Genomic DNA, 15,705 nt, shown 5'->3' with positions numbered 1-15,705 from the left:
AGTTTAAAACAAATTGGCCACTGTTCCAGAATGCTGACATTCACCAACCAGATGCATTTCCTAATGCAAAATTTATCATGTTTGTGATAGCTATAGAATATTCTACCATATTTATCCTAGAAAACATGTTATAGGTATTTTAAAATTTTATATATATCAGGTATATATATTGTTATGTATAATTTGCTTATAGTCATAGCCTGTAGAATCGACTTTAAATATCTCACTTTGTTTACTAATTATATAGCATTTTACCATCCCTTCACATTATTAACTTATTTAATTAAGTAGGTTTTGATGATTTCTTTATTTCCCTGCAATGAAGGCTGTAGATATCCAGACTGACACAAATTTCTTCCCTTAGGGGACAGTTGCCCCATTTCCCCCCTGCTGAAGCTCTGGCCAGTGGATTCCAGCAGTGCTGTGCAATTCTGATCCAGACAAACCCCTCCTCCTGCAAAAATCTGGACCCTCAGAGGTGATGAAGCTCATAAAAAATCTTGCACTTCATAATATCAAAAAATGGATTAATAAAATTAATATTTCTCTGCACTTTACCAAATTACCAGTCGTGTCCATCAGTGCTGCAAACCCTGGTGCAGTCTGGGCATTCCCTAGAGAGAGAACTTTAATCTGACTTTAATGAGCCTGTGGGACTAGAGTTGAAACGCGTTTTTGTTTCTCATTTAGACACCTTGCCTTTTAACACTCCATCGCTATTCATTAAGCTTAAACTGCATTTTTAACCTCTAGTCAAAGCCACACTTTAAGGTGAGGTGGTTTCTTGAGAGCCCTCAGGCAAGAACAGCAAGTCCCTCAAACTGCAGCCTCCTCCTGGCAAACAAACCTGCCCAAAAAGGGGAGAATATCAAGGAAATCTACATGAAAAAGCAGCATTTCACTTCTTCCTTCCTTTTTCTTTTTTTTTTTTTCTTTTTAAGGTAAGGTTCTTTCTTCTAGCAGGTTTTTTTTTTTTTTTTTTTTTTGTCATTACAGCGAGCAATGCTGGGAAAGGCACGATCCTACAGAAAAAAAATCTCTCCAGAAGTCCATAGATTTCAATCTGTCATGGATGAGTTAATCAGTGCAGAGCCCTAGAGGAAAGTCAGGTACTTTAGGCCTCGTTGAAAGCCTAAAGAGAAAATTGGTGTTGACCTTAAATCCTGCTGGGAATAACTGGGTAACCTGAGTCAGTATCTTTATTTCCTGTGCCCTTCCTTGTGATGAGCACAGGGAATCCAGCTGGAGCTGAGGATGGCTGGATCAGGATCAGGACAGGGGAAAGAAAAACAAACCCAGCTAAAGGAAAGACATTTACCATCATTCCTGAAGCACCTCTTCCTCCAGCAGGCAGGAGATGAGCAAAGTTCAAAATTCTCACTGACTGTTGTTTAATTAACACAAACTAATTTAATTAATCTGAACACCATGTTTATATTTATTGCTCTATTTTTAAAGGCAGAAGCTGCAAGCACTAAATTAAATAAATGCAAGTTTCTTTGTTCAGACTGACAATGGAGCATAACAAGTGAAAGGAACACACTCCACATCCTAAGCAGCTGTGCCTGTATTTAAAAATAGAGGTAGAATGCCATCTACTTGTTATTTCCCTATATTGCTGAGGGAAAGAAAAGCTCCCAGCCTTGGATTCCTGCAGGCTCTGAGCTGTGCTGTGGTTTATCATCAGGGTCCAGAATCCATGGAAAGGAGCAATCACGTTATCAGCATGCACCCAACACATCCAATGCATCAATTACCCAGCACAGCCCCGTCCCCCCTTCCCCCCTGCTGCCTCCCAGATGCCAAAGCCTGGAAATCATTCCAGGCTCTGAAGGGAGAGCCACCCTCTGATGCTCCTTTGGGCTTTAGGATCCAGATCCTGGCCGGGAATTTGCAGTAGGGAGATGTGGGAGTGACATCTGGGTTCTGCCCCCAGTCACCCTGGGTGGTATCAATGGCAATAGACTTATTGACTTTTGCATTTCTGTGTTGGCTTTTGCAGGATATTATTGATCACAAATATTCTGATACAGTGCAATTTGTTACCCCTTATAACTGCCTTTTGATGTAGTGTCATCTGTCAGCTTCATGCATACATTACACAGCTTATATAAACAGTGGTGTGATAAACATGTTAGAGCTCAGACCTTCCCATGATACTAAAATACTGCTAAAACACTTTCATTAGTGTAACTAACTCAGACAATGATATGAAATACCTCTGTTGAATGATAAGGTGACAGTGACAAGAACCAGGACACCATGAGAAATATTTACTGGCTCTCCAGTTATCAGGAAGTGTCAAAACAACAGAATGGACCCTCGAGAAGAAATAAAATAAAATAAAATATATTGATTTAATCTACAGGATGGCACGTGGACAAGTCAAAGGTCAAAGCCAAGCAAAAGGATTCTGGGAACACCTAAACCCCCAGGAATGGTTGAATATGTATAACCCTCATTGATATGCATTTAACCCCTGTAATGTAAAATATATAAGAACATTGTTTCAACCTACCTTAGAATGCCAAGCACACCAGGGCTGGATGCTGTCCCTTTTATCCCTTATTAAACTTCAATTCAAAAACTGTTGTAAATGCTGAGTTGTGTTTCTCACCCTGGGGGTGACTCTAGGAGAGCAGCTCGGTGCCCAAATTTCCAGGGTGGGGTCACCAGCTGCACAGGGAGGCAGAGTTATTCCTAATGCAGACACAGTTATTGTTCCTTGGTTACAGGAGTCAAATCCCACCATGGCCACCAGGAAAACTACAGAGAGCTCCTAAAAACCCATATATATATATATATATATATATATATACACACACACACCCATAAAATCTACGGGTGATCCTGAGGGAGAGGAAATGTCCCTGCCCACACCCACAGAAGGAAGTGGAACTGGATGGACTTTAAGGTCCCTTCCATCCCAAACAATTCTGTGACTCCATAACACCTGTGGGCTTCAATTTCTAAAGGCCCCATGGTTCTCTCCCAACTCTCTTTGCACCTCATCACCTCCTCATTTGCAGCTCATTTTGGTTTTTCTAACAGACTACCACGTCTTTCAATGGAAAAGTCTCTTTCCTGAAAATAAAAAACTCTGGTGTACCTAAAAAAAGAAAAAAGGAAAAAACCCAAGAAAAATAAAAATAAACTGTTGTCTTTTCTTATTCCTTCCCTTGCAAAGGAGCCATCTGTGGAAAAAAAGTCTTGGAAATAAGATCTATAATTACTGTGTATTGAGTTAAGTTGCCATATCACCAGTTTTCAGCATTCTCTCTCCAAGTGCTAGTAGTTCTTTTACAAATATTTATTTGGGAGCTTTATAAACCTTTTAGAAGCCTTAACCATACCCAAGGGGCTAAACAAGCAAGTTCCCAGTGAGAATTCCCCTGCTTTACAAAAAGGGAGAGAGCAGCTCTGAACCTGACAATCATAAATATTATTATCAGTCTTATTGTATTTGCTTTCTGGCTTTTGATCCCACAAGGGATGAAGGCTGCCACAGTCACTCTGAAGCCAAAATGACTAAAAATGTGCTTCAGTATAAAATAAAACTGTTTCATGCCTGTATTCACAGGGCTCTGCTGCAAGAAAACAGCCAATAGCATGCAGGATATGGTTAAATAAGAAGGTAGCAGTAATAGTTCTGCTCCTCAAATGCTGCATATAAAAAGATATTCTGAGCTTTGAAAAGTATTTTAGAGATATCTGATGAAATGCCAAGGTTTTTTTTTCCAATCTCCTTTTTTTATTTTTTTTAAATATAGATCCAAAGGAGAGAGAATACAAAAGTGAAATACAAAATATCCATTATTTAGTTCTACTTTATTTACAGAAGCCACTCAATCTTACACTCTTAAAGTTATTATGGAATCAATTGGAATCACAATTAATGTAGAAATACACGGACACTTAGGGGTGGTACAAAGCAGGAACCATTCCAGCTCCAGACATGAAAACACAGAATTCCTAAAGATGCTGGGCTTTGCTGCAACATGTGCTCCCTCTCCTGCCTACTTTGAGAACCTTAGAGCATTCCCCTTCATTTTTTGGTTTATGTAACTGAACAAAATTATAATATATATATAGCTTCCACCAGCTCCTTCTGTTCAAGATGACTTTGGCAACCTATTCCAAAGCTTCTGGTCCTGTGGAGAGCTGTTCTTACTTGAAATAAAATCTCCATGTCCATTTGTGCTTACCAAAAGAGAAGTCCTGAGATGAGGCGTGATGGAGAAGAGAGAAGATCCTCCAAGGAGCTGAGCTCGGATTAGTTGTTTCCATAACACATCCAGGGTCTCCTTGTGCCTTTGGCCAATTCCTCCCCATCCTGTACAGAAAATCCCACTGGGAAAAGGCAGTGTCCATAAAGGAGACAGAATCCTGCAGCTTTACTGGGGTAAAAGAAGGAGACCCCACCAGGTTTTCTCTGGAGGTTTTTGAAGGGCAAAGCCTCCTTTTATCCCAAACTCTGGACACTCGTTGCCCTCCTCCTCCTTTCCCCTCTCTGAGGTACCCAGGAGGTGCAGCCTTTCTGAATCACCTACCTCATATCCCCCTGAACCTGGCATTTGACCCCAAATTCAGGCCTGTGCAGACCCTTGTCTGGGTCAGGAGCTGAAATGTCTGGGTTCTGTCCAAACCTGCTGCCTGAAGTTCACCCCAAAGCCCAGAACTCCCCCTTGTCTGGGTCAGGAGCTGAAATGTCCAGGCTCTGTAAGTAACCCACTGCTTGAAGTTCACCCCAAAGCCCAGAACTCCCCCTTGTCTGGGTCAGGAGCTGAAATGTCTGGACTCTGTAAGTAACCCACTGCTTGAAGTTCACCCCAAAGCCCAGAACTCCCCCTTGTCTGGGTCAGGAGCTGAAATGTCCAGGCTCTGTAAGTAACCCACTGCTTGAAGTTCACCCCAAAGCCCAGAACTCCCCCTTGTCTGGGTCAGGAGCTGAAAGGTTTGGGCTCTGTAAGGAACCTGCTGCCTGAAGTTCACCCCAAAGCCCAGAACTCCCCCTTGTCTGGGTCAGGAGCTGAAAGGTTTGGGCTCTGTAAGGAACCTGCTGCCTGAAGTTCACCCCAAAGCCCAGAACTCCCCCTTGTCTGGGTCAGGAGTCAGAGTGCCTGGGCTCTGTCCAAACCTGCTGCCCAAAGCCAGTGCAGACATTAAGCCCCATTTTAAAGCCATTGACACCCATCCCTCACTCATGGAATTGTTTGTGAAGGCACCAGCACACATCTTCCCTGTCCCCATCCATCCCCAGAACTGAACCTCCTCCTGAGGTCCCATGAGACCAGCCAGCACAAAGAGAGCTCCAGAGAGATGATGGAACCATCCCAGAAAATGCAGGGGAGGGGGAAGGAGGACAAGGCACCCTCAGGAGTTATTGCTGCACCATTCCCTGATGAGAGATCAGAAACAGGCAGCCTGGACATCTCCAGAGCTCTGCCTCCCAGCACACCTGGGACAACAGGAACACCTCTGAATCCATAGGACACTCAAACCCCAAGAGAACCATCTCAGCCTGTCCCACTGTGAAGCACAGCCTCAATCCTGACAGGTAGAAACCTCAAAACCACCTTTTTGTTCCAGTATTGAAGGTGGCTACAAAGATGGAGACTCCCTTTTCACAAGGAGTCACTTGGAAAAGAGGGTGGGCAATGGAGAGATTCCAGTTAGACACAAAAGGAATTTTTCTCATAGTGGGAACAATCAGCCATTGGAATAATCTCCCCAGGGGAGTGAGGGATTCCACAACATTGGACACTTTCAAGATCCAGCTCTACAGGGGGCTGGCCCATCGTGTCTAGATTGAGTTTTGGCCAAGAAATGCTGGCTCAGGGGATCCCACCTGTATTCTGTGATTCCATGGACGGCTGTCAAAGGCACATCAACTCTGACTGGGCCACTGCAGCAATGAGTTTTATTCATTTTTGTACAAGAAGTCATTGGGAGTGCATTTAAGCCAGAAACTCTCTGTGCACTTTGTGCATGCAGAAGGGGAGCATCTTTAATTTCTGCAGTTCCACCTAAGTAGGTTAGGTCAGGTCAGTACAAGCAATTAATATAAATGAACAAGAGGTTCATCAAAACAATTTAACTTGAATTAACAATTCATCTACTCCCAGACTTGGCTACAGCAAAGAGGCTGTACTTTTACCTATTAAACATTTTTATTTATGTAGCAGCCACACGGTAGAAGACAGATGCATGCAAGGATAAGTCTGTGGAGACAATTTCAGAATCAATGTCATAAAGAGTTTATCATGCAAATAAACATAAAAATATGTCAGGAAAACTTGTATATTGTTTTCTTTTTCCAATGAAGTCCTGCAGTCTTCAGTTGTGGGCTAGCACTTTTCTAGGCAATCTATCATGTATTCCAAAGATAAAATGATAATAATGATAATAATTAAAATAATGATAATAGTGCATTTTATATAACATATAAGTGAAATAATGACATATAATTATTCCTTATATTTATTAATATATAATATAATAATATATTAATAAATAGGTATATATATTTACATGATATTCTGCCCATTTGTACATCTATCATATAATATTTAATCTATATATACTGTGTTATAATCTGTATATAATCTATATATACTATATGTATGAATATTAGAAGATACAATTATATGTGCAATAATAATTACAAATCTTAACTCCTTTCCTTAGCCTTTTTCTTGAGATACCCATTTTGGAGCTGTGTTATGTAAATGGAATGAAATCACATCAAAAGCAGTGGAAGTCCCAGAAATCTGCACCTGGTCATTTCCATTCCAAAGCTGATACAACAAAACTCCACGCCCAGGGATGAATATCTCTTACAATTGCTATGGAAACTGGACTCTTCACACATTTGTCCTATTTTGTCTGTGATTGTTGAAGAAGAAACCTGCTGGCACAGAATGCCAGGTGAGAGAAATAAATGAACGGAGAGAGGGGATGGCCACGGACAGGACATGAAGAAGTGGGATGGGAAATCCACCTGGGCCATGATCCATCAGGAAAACAAACAAAAAAATCATCTGGGCATGATAAAGAGAGGAGGAGAGGCTTTCTCCAAGCTCCCAGAAATTAATGCACTCTTTGTTGTCTTTGCTGCTCCTCACTGCCAATGCCTGGCACACGATGATGGTGCTTCCATGCAAACTTTCTGTGCACTCCAGGAAATTTTGCTAGATGTAAATGGAAACTCTCCTTTCCAGGCAGCTCCAGGGCAGGATGGAGTTTGGGCCACACCATCCTGAAACTGGGAATGTGCACAACAGGCGCGGGCAGCCGAGGGTTCGGCTTTCGGGTGCTTTAATGTTTATTTCTTTTGGAGGTTTCTGAGGCAATCAGCGAAATCAGAGAGTCTGACCCAGCACAGAGCCCTCCACACCAACCCACAGCAGCAGCCACTGCTCCGCTGGATCTGCCTCCAGAAGGTGGCAACGACACTCAGCAGTCAGTGCTGCACTTTACAGTGTTCGAGTACTTTGCAAACATCCATTAATTAGTCTCCCAACTCCTCCCGAAGGCAGGCAATTAACTGGATTTTATTTTAAAAGCCCTGCAATGTGGAGAGGTTAAGTGACTCGCTGGGAAGAGGGAAGTGCTGGGATTCAGCCTTGGCTCAATGTTTCATGGCCGAGCAAATATTTCTCTGCTGTCGTGCCCACAAGGTCCCTCTTTGTGGTCATCTCCTTTATTTCACAGAGCCCTTCCTCTCCAGCCAGCAGCTCCCCAGTTATTTAAAAGCACATAAAAGACTGGACCCAGCACTAAAAGGGACTGTAACTGCTTCCAGTTGCAGAGAAGGAAATTGGATCTGCTCACAGATATTGGCCACAAAGTATTTCAGCCTTGGTTTAAGCCATATCACTGGAGTGTTAATCAGCAGTGGCTAAAGCCAAACCCAGAGCAATTAATATTAAAATGAATCACTGTAGTATCACCCAGGGAAGACTCTTATGTTAGATTACAACTGGTTTGGCTGAGACTTGCTGGTACTTAGGCATTTTCTGTAACATTTTGGTACACAAAAAAAAACAAAACCAACCAAACTAACAAAATAACCAACCAAAAAACCCTCCATACCAACAGCTATTTCCTCAAAAGATTCAGTTTCACTGGAAAAAGTGCAAACAGGATCTTAAGGGAAACCATTAGAACCATTAACACCTGAGTTAGCTCAGTGTTGCTGATCTGTAAACTAGAAACTATTTGGTTTGTTTTCACTAAGGATTTTGTTTGTTTTCACCAGACTTTTTTTCCAAAGGATTTAAGCCTCAGCTATAGCTTAGATAAGATCTTTCTTTCCACTGCAGCCAGGAAGGACTGCACCTACCTCTTTTACAGAGAAAACACCATATTCTGTATTTAGTGATCAGATTCAGACACAATTAGGGGGAAAGACAGAACACCTTGGAGATGAAAGGGTGTAGTTTTCCCTTTCCAGCCCCCAAAAATCCATGTTTAACATGAATCCCCGAGGCTGCAGTTGGGAGTGCTTTGGTGGAAGACATGGAAACCCTCAATTCCCAGCTTCCCCTCTTGTGCTGAAGGATACACTGACAATTTCCACTTATGAGCTCAAGCAATTTCCCTCCCTGAAAATGCTTCATTTCCTTCCTAACCTCCTTCCCCTCAGTTCACAGTGTCTGGGAGGTCACCAGCTGCACTCTGGGTTGATGTCACCTGATGTCACTGGACACAGCCAAACCAGCCAATATAACCATAAATAGGGGCTGCACTTCCATGATGAACTGCTCTTTATTTCAATAAACACAATAATCACTGTGTGTGGCTGCTGTTCAGGGCATTGCCTGGGGTAAGGAACAGAGCTGGTTCATGTGGTCACTATTTTTTATGGACTGAGATCTGCCTTTCCACCAAATACAGCTCTGAGTGGCTCCCAAAGATGTCCAAGCAAGCCAAGAGATGTCAGCCCTCACACCCAGCAACCACTGATAGAATTTTGCCATAAAACAAAACAGGTGGTGTTAGTGTCCAAATTAAATGATTTTTCAATTTGGCTTGTATTTGTTTGTATTTTTAGTAACCAAAATTTAGAAGTCACCATTCCAACTCAAACCATTCTGTTTCTTTACCTTGATTTTTCCCCCTCTTCCATTCCCCTCCATGTAAAAACTGTCCTGCTCCAAATTGGTAGGAAATAATATTTCCACCTCACTCTTAAACCTCCCACTACTATTCCAAATGTTTTAAGTGAGATAAGACAGACCTTACTGTAAATTCCTTGGCCAGTCTGGACCTTCCATCTTCTGTGGAGAAGTTCTTCATCTTCTGCAGTGACAACCAAGCAACTTCATCCTCCTCATCTGGGAAGACAGGTATTTCAGGCTTTGGCACCCTGCTCCTGCTTGACATTCTTTCCTCTTCCCTATTTTTTTTTTTTTTTTTTTTTTTTTTTTTTTGCACCAAAAGCCAGGACAGAATTCACTGTGGTACTGCAAGGAAAAAAATATGGTAACAAGGGTGCAGGAAATCCATTCAATAAATTGTCATGTTCCAGCAACACTTGTTTTCCTGAGGGCTTCTGGAATTGCCCATTCCATTGGCACTTCAAAGGTGTGCTGCCCATCATAATATCCTTGTTATCATCCTCTGAGTGCTGCCTTTTCTTCATTCTGCAGCAGGTAAGGGTTGTAAATGTCCCCTGCACCGTGGATTTAATTCTTCCCTCAAACACAGCCTTAACTTGACCAATCTCAGTGAAATTTTTTCCCCTTTTTCTTCTGGGATTGTAACCACTGTGTCTGCACAATTCTATCCATAAATACAGCTCTCTCAAGGGCAAATTCCCAACCCCATGGATCCTCCCTCAGCCTTGGAACAGTCTGGGGGTCCTGAAATCACCCTGCTGAAATCCAGGGGCAAAACCAACCGTAACTTTTTGCTGTTATGCTCACTTAGCATTCCAACAATCCACCAAGTGTCCCCCACATGCCTCTGCATCTCTTTGAAAGCTTCTCAGCAGGACCTGTACTGATTCCTATAAATATGCTAATTTATCATCTGAGGAATCATACAGCCCTTTGCCAGGAGGGAAATGGAGACCTTGGAAAGGATTTGGGCATTTGTCTCCAAAAGCAGAGACTACATGGGTAAAAGAACTTTCTTTTCCAGAACTCAGTGACTGGGTGAACCAGCTGGGGAATGCCTGTACTGAAAAGATTTGCCCAGTAAACACCAAAATGTAAAAGAAACAAACAGAAAAAAACTCTCTTGAAATAACCCTACAATCACACCAGAGATGGAAACAATTATTTGATAAGAGCTATGAGTTTGAGGCATTACCAAAGATAGAGTCCTCTACAACAATCTAATAAATCCAACATTATTCCTGCTATTTAATAGCCTAACATCTTTTTGGGGAATATAAATTATTCAATGTTTAAGTGCCTTGTAATTTGATTTAGACGACGAATGGAAGAAAATACTTTAATTGTAAAATACATTTTGTATGCATGGCACAGAAACACCAGCCACCTCCCTGAAACAGGCTCTCAGGAGAGCTGCCTGGCTCAGAAGTTTGCTAATGGGATGTGGCATCCTTCATCATCAAGATCATGAGTGGAATCCAGAACCTGCTGGAAGCAACTGGAAACGGTTTCTCAATATGGCCAGAAATTCAAACCAGAGGTAATTTGAGCTCCCTTCATCTTCTCCTCCCCCTCTTTGTTCAGGAACATCTGGAACTGGTGAAAGCGGAAAATTTTCAGCCCTTCTTGATGTTTTTTTGAGCTTGGCCATTCTGCTGGACCTGTTCCTCCATCCTTGGTCCTCTCACCATTCCCAGCCCACGGTGGCACTCCCTGCTGGATCTGACACAGAAACTGTGCCCAGCTGTGGACATGCCACGAGTGCCCAGCACCTCTGATCCTTCCTTTCACCTATCACACGAATTCTTAACATTTTCTACAAAACCCATACCCAGAAAATTCATTCTTGTTCTTTTCCCTGCAAAATACACACCTGCCTGACCACAGAGGCCTGATGGAATTTCTGCTTAAAATATCTGAAAGCATTCTATGATAATTTAGTTTAATTAAAGCCACAATCATTAAGTGAGAGCCCCTTGTGGTCACAAAAGCTGAGAACAAGAAAAAGGCAGTCAAAATTAAAATATTAAACCACATTGTGGTTTGTTTGTTTGTTTTTTCCCAGAAGGAAATCTATTCAGTGTTGTGAATTATTGACTGAGTATTGACTGCTCAGCTGATAGCCAGGAGACTTCATGGCAACTCCTCATCCTCCCACCAGCCTCAAGTGTGCCACTTGGAGAAAATGACATTTTTTTTGCCTGCTGTGTTTAATTCTTTTGAAGCAACAATTATCTGTAACTATCTGTGAAGTTTTCAGCACTATAAATCTTCAATCTCTGTTGGTTTTTTTACGCCCTGCTGTAATAAAAATAATAGTGGCTGGTTTGGTTTTGTTTGTTAGGATTTTTTACAGTACCCATGATTTCTGCTTATCAGTTTTACCTTTTCTGATTTCTCCATTCCTCTTTAATTTCCAACCTGAAAATCTGCAAAAATAATCATAAAAGCAAATATCCGTGTAAGAATATGTAGATAAGCTAATGTCCTTGAGATGAACACACACAAAAAAGGGGCAGAGGAAATAAGTTATCTTAGATAAATTGATAAACCACGGGAAAGAGAAGTCCCAGATCTCAGCCACACTGATATGAGTCAACTGACCTCAGAAAAGTTGTATTTCACCCCAAAAGGTAAAAATGTGTCTTTGTACCTGCTGATGGCACTGGCAGCTCCTCCCACCCACTAACTGGTACTGCACATCAGTGGGAAAGCCTCAAAACTTGAACATTCCAACTTAAACAAATGAAGGAATTTCACACTCGGGGAGCCCTTGAAAAGACAACTTTTAACATCTTTAAAAGTCCCCACCTTCCTTATTACCACGCTCTGGAGAAATGCAGAAACAAATGGCCGTGGAGGGGAAGACGCACGGCCTGCCTGGGGCAAACTGGGATTAAATGAGGAAAATCAAAGACTTTTACTTAAAGGATGACTCAAAGAGATGAAAGGGAGCAGCTTGGAGCTGAGAACTTACAGAATTAGAAATATCATCGTTATAAAATACGCTGAGACAAGCTCAGCAGAGCTGCTCTGGTGTTTTCCATGTAGATCCACCCAGAGCTCTGGCAGGTTTGCAGCTTTTAATGATGATTTTGGTTAAGACCACCACGGGCTGGGGAGTGAGGCACCTCCAGCAAGGAGACCTTTAAGCAGCCAGCATCACTTCCAAAAGGCTGCTCCAGCAGCCACGAGCTCCCTTGGTTCATAGACATAATCCATGTATTTGTTTCCTAGAAAAAAATAGGAGTTTTATTTCACAGGGTGTGCTGAGATTATAAAAAGAGAAAAAAAAAAGAGAGAATTTTCACTGTTAACAACAAGGCTGACATAAAGTATATTTTTATTAAACTCCACAGGTATCTAATAATAAATAGAGAAACCAGAGAACAAGAGAAAATGAAGTGTATTTTCAGAGAAGCACCGAGAGCTGCAAAAATATCATTAAAGCAATTTCATGTGAAAGTTCTATTCAATCTTTCTAATGTAGCTCAAAAATAATTTTGTGATCTGAAGTACAAAAGGGTAGCTAAATTTACTGTCACAAATGCTTTGATGACAAGTGTGCTGAGAAGGTTTTTAATGGGAAGAAAACACAAGCCCTTTTTTCTTAATTACTGCACCACAAAGCCACCCTGAAGCACATTTTGACACTTCAAATTTCCAGGGGGAGTGCTCATGTGATAAACTATTACAATGGGCACAGCAGATCCTGTTTTCATCTAAATAACACACTCAGCCTCAAACAAACAAAACTATTGCAAATATTTCTGCAGATCTCTAAGTCCACAGGTTTTTTACCATTTTCCTTTCTGCTACAATTTCAAAGAAAAATCACACCACAGGGGCAGACTCTGTATAGCTTTACTACTTTACTATTATCAGGAAATTTATTGTAAATTGACAAATATAATTTCACTGACATTGGAGCCTTTTAGAACTTTTTTGCAGCTTCAAAAGTGTCACTTCAAAGACAGAAAGAAAATTACCTGGAGAGTTTGTGCACTGAAAACCTTCCAGTGGTGACTTCTTATACTGGAAAAGGTGAACAGATTAAGATCAAATTAAACAAGTGAACAGGAATTATAATTTGAATGCAGTAAGATTAAGACATAACATGTTTTTAATGCTTTGCAAACTGCTTGAAGAGAAAAAAAACTGAATCTTACTACACGGACTCGAGGCAGGAAGGGGTTTGACAATGGGTTTTAGGGGATGAGTGAGTGCTAGAAAACTTTCCAGTGCTTCCCTTGCACCTGCAGCCACAAAAGCCCTGCACATTTGGTTCTCTGTGTTTAGTTAACTTGGCTGCAGCAGTTTGCCAGTGATTAATAACACCTTTGCACAGAAACAAATAAACACACAGGCTGCACTGAGCCGAGCACCGAGGGCCCCCAAATGCAATTAGCCACTCGCATGCTTTTTACTGGCAAATATTAAACTACACAGCAAACAGAAATAAAGGACAAAACCGAGCTGAGCAATGCCATTACTCAATAAAAATGATACATTTATAACCTCATTACTCACATTTTATGGTGGTGGTTGCTGAAACTCGGAGAAGGGGCTGTGCAAGGTCACACCGGCAGAGTTTGGAAGAGAAACCAGACATCTCATTCCCTAGCCCCGTGTTCTGCTGCCTCTTTTATATTGCTTTTTCTCTCTTTTTTTTTTTAATTTAAACATAGATCACCATAGCAAACTTTCAGAAAGGCCTGGTGTGACACACAGATAACTCTGGATTTAAGAGAAGCTGCATCTCCCGAGCTTCCCTGGGCACAGTGGAGTTTGTTGATTGCAATAAAGGGTGTGGAAAGAGCATCAGAGTTACCAGAAATATATGGAGTTCTTTATGGTAATGGTCTGGTCTCTCTGAACTGGGGGGTGAAATTTCCATTGTGAATAAATTGCACACACAATATTGGATTGGAACTTTTGCAGCTTATAAATTGTCTCACCCAAGAGTGAACTGCTGCCAGCCCAAATCCTTCCATTCTCCCCAGTGCAGCCTGGATCCACTGCTGAAGGAGGGGCAGTGGAAAAGGAACAACAACCTCTCTTTGCTGCTTGGTCTTCATGAGAACTCGTTTGTTAATCATCCTTCTCTTCTGCAGTTTGCTTCTGGAATATTGGGTGATGCCTCTGGAGAAAGGTAAGGGGAGAATGGGGGTTTACATCAATAAATCACAATAAAAATAATCTTTTTCTATAGAAAAAATAGTTTAGTTGGTTTTTTTCCCCTCCCTCCAGAGCTTTCTCATAATTCCTATTTTCTGCAAGCAATGCCTGACTTCTTTAGACTGAGATTCCCCCAATTATTTGACCAAAGCTGGTTCTGTGATGTCCCTTCCCGAGCTCTGGGATTTCTGTGGTGTAAAACCCCCAAGGCTGTGCCTGCTCACTTTCCCCTTGTGTTTCACAAATGCCTGTGACACCGTGCCTGAGCAAAACCAAAAGCAGCCTCCCCACGAGCCACGCCTGGGTTTGAGCAGATTTGGGCTCTGCTCCAGAGCCATGTTCATCTCCACAGGCTCCTGACTGATCCAAGGGAGAGGAGGAAAGAAAATTGTTAAATCTTAATCCAGCTGTGAGAGAAACTTGGCAAATGAAATGACTAAAGCTGTCTAAGAGACAATGAACTCTTGCTCAAAATGTTTTTGGATCTTGTCCCAGCATAAAGCAGCTAGAACTGACTCCAGTGGAGTCCATGGCATCTCAGCAGATTTCTTTTGTGGTCAGAAATCTGTCAGAAGAGATCTTTAGTTCTTCTTAGGTCAGTATTACATCACAAATAAGATATAGATCTGGCTTTTTTAGTGAGACCAATTCTTATTCTTAAAACTGTAGAATAATAATCCTCACGCAGGATTTTTAACGAGAACAAGACCAAGGTTCAGGTCAATGAAAATATCAGAGGAGGGAATGCCAAAGTTTCTACCTCATACAACTCAGAAAAACCACAAACCATAAGTGCCAATGAAGTTGGTATCACCTCCTTTGACAGCTGAAAATCATCACAATGAACCAAAGTCCATGATTTGGGACAATTAGATGATTATTAGGAAAAATGCCCAAGAACCCATTCACTGGGGCTGCAGAAAGCACCATCCAGTCCACCAACACCGACAAATAATGCAATTGGTGACACTGACAAATTAAAGGATGTCTGTGGGATCAACAATCCTTTAATTACCTTCTCAGAACTGCCTTGTGTTTATATTTTTGGCTGGGATTACATGACGAGGGGGGAAGGCAGCTTGGGAGGAATTTGGAAGCAATTAAAGACCTACCTGACCTTTTTCATCCTGCAGGCTAATGGAGTCCAGGATGGGTTTGGGACTCTGAGCTGCCAAATGACACCACAAACCTTGGGTCTCTGTCAGAATAAACCCAGTGTCTCATCCTGCTGCCCTCAGCCACCCCTGGCAGTGTCTGATCCCACAAATACATCAGCCCAAAGCCAAGTGCTTGGTTGCAAAGTAAGGTGCTCTACAGAGTGAGTGCCACAGAATGGAACTTTTTCTCAGGCTGCATCCCCATCATCTCTTTGTCCTTGCAACACCTGGGGCTGCTCAGAGAGTGG

This window comes from Haemorhous mexicanus, chromosome 10 (genome assembly GCF_027477595.1).
Source record: "Haemorhous mexicanus isolate bHaeMex1 chromosome 10, bHaeMex1.pri, whole genome shotgun sequence".
NCBI classification, from domain to species: domain Eukaryota; kingdom Metazoa; phylum Chordata; class Aves; order Passeriformes; family Fringillidae; genus Haemorhous; species Haemorhous mexicanus.
Note: the sequence above shows the minus strand (reverse complement) of the source record.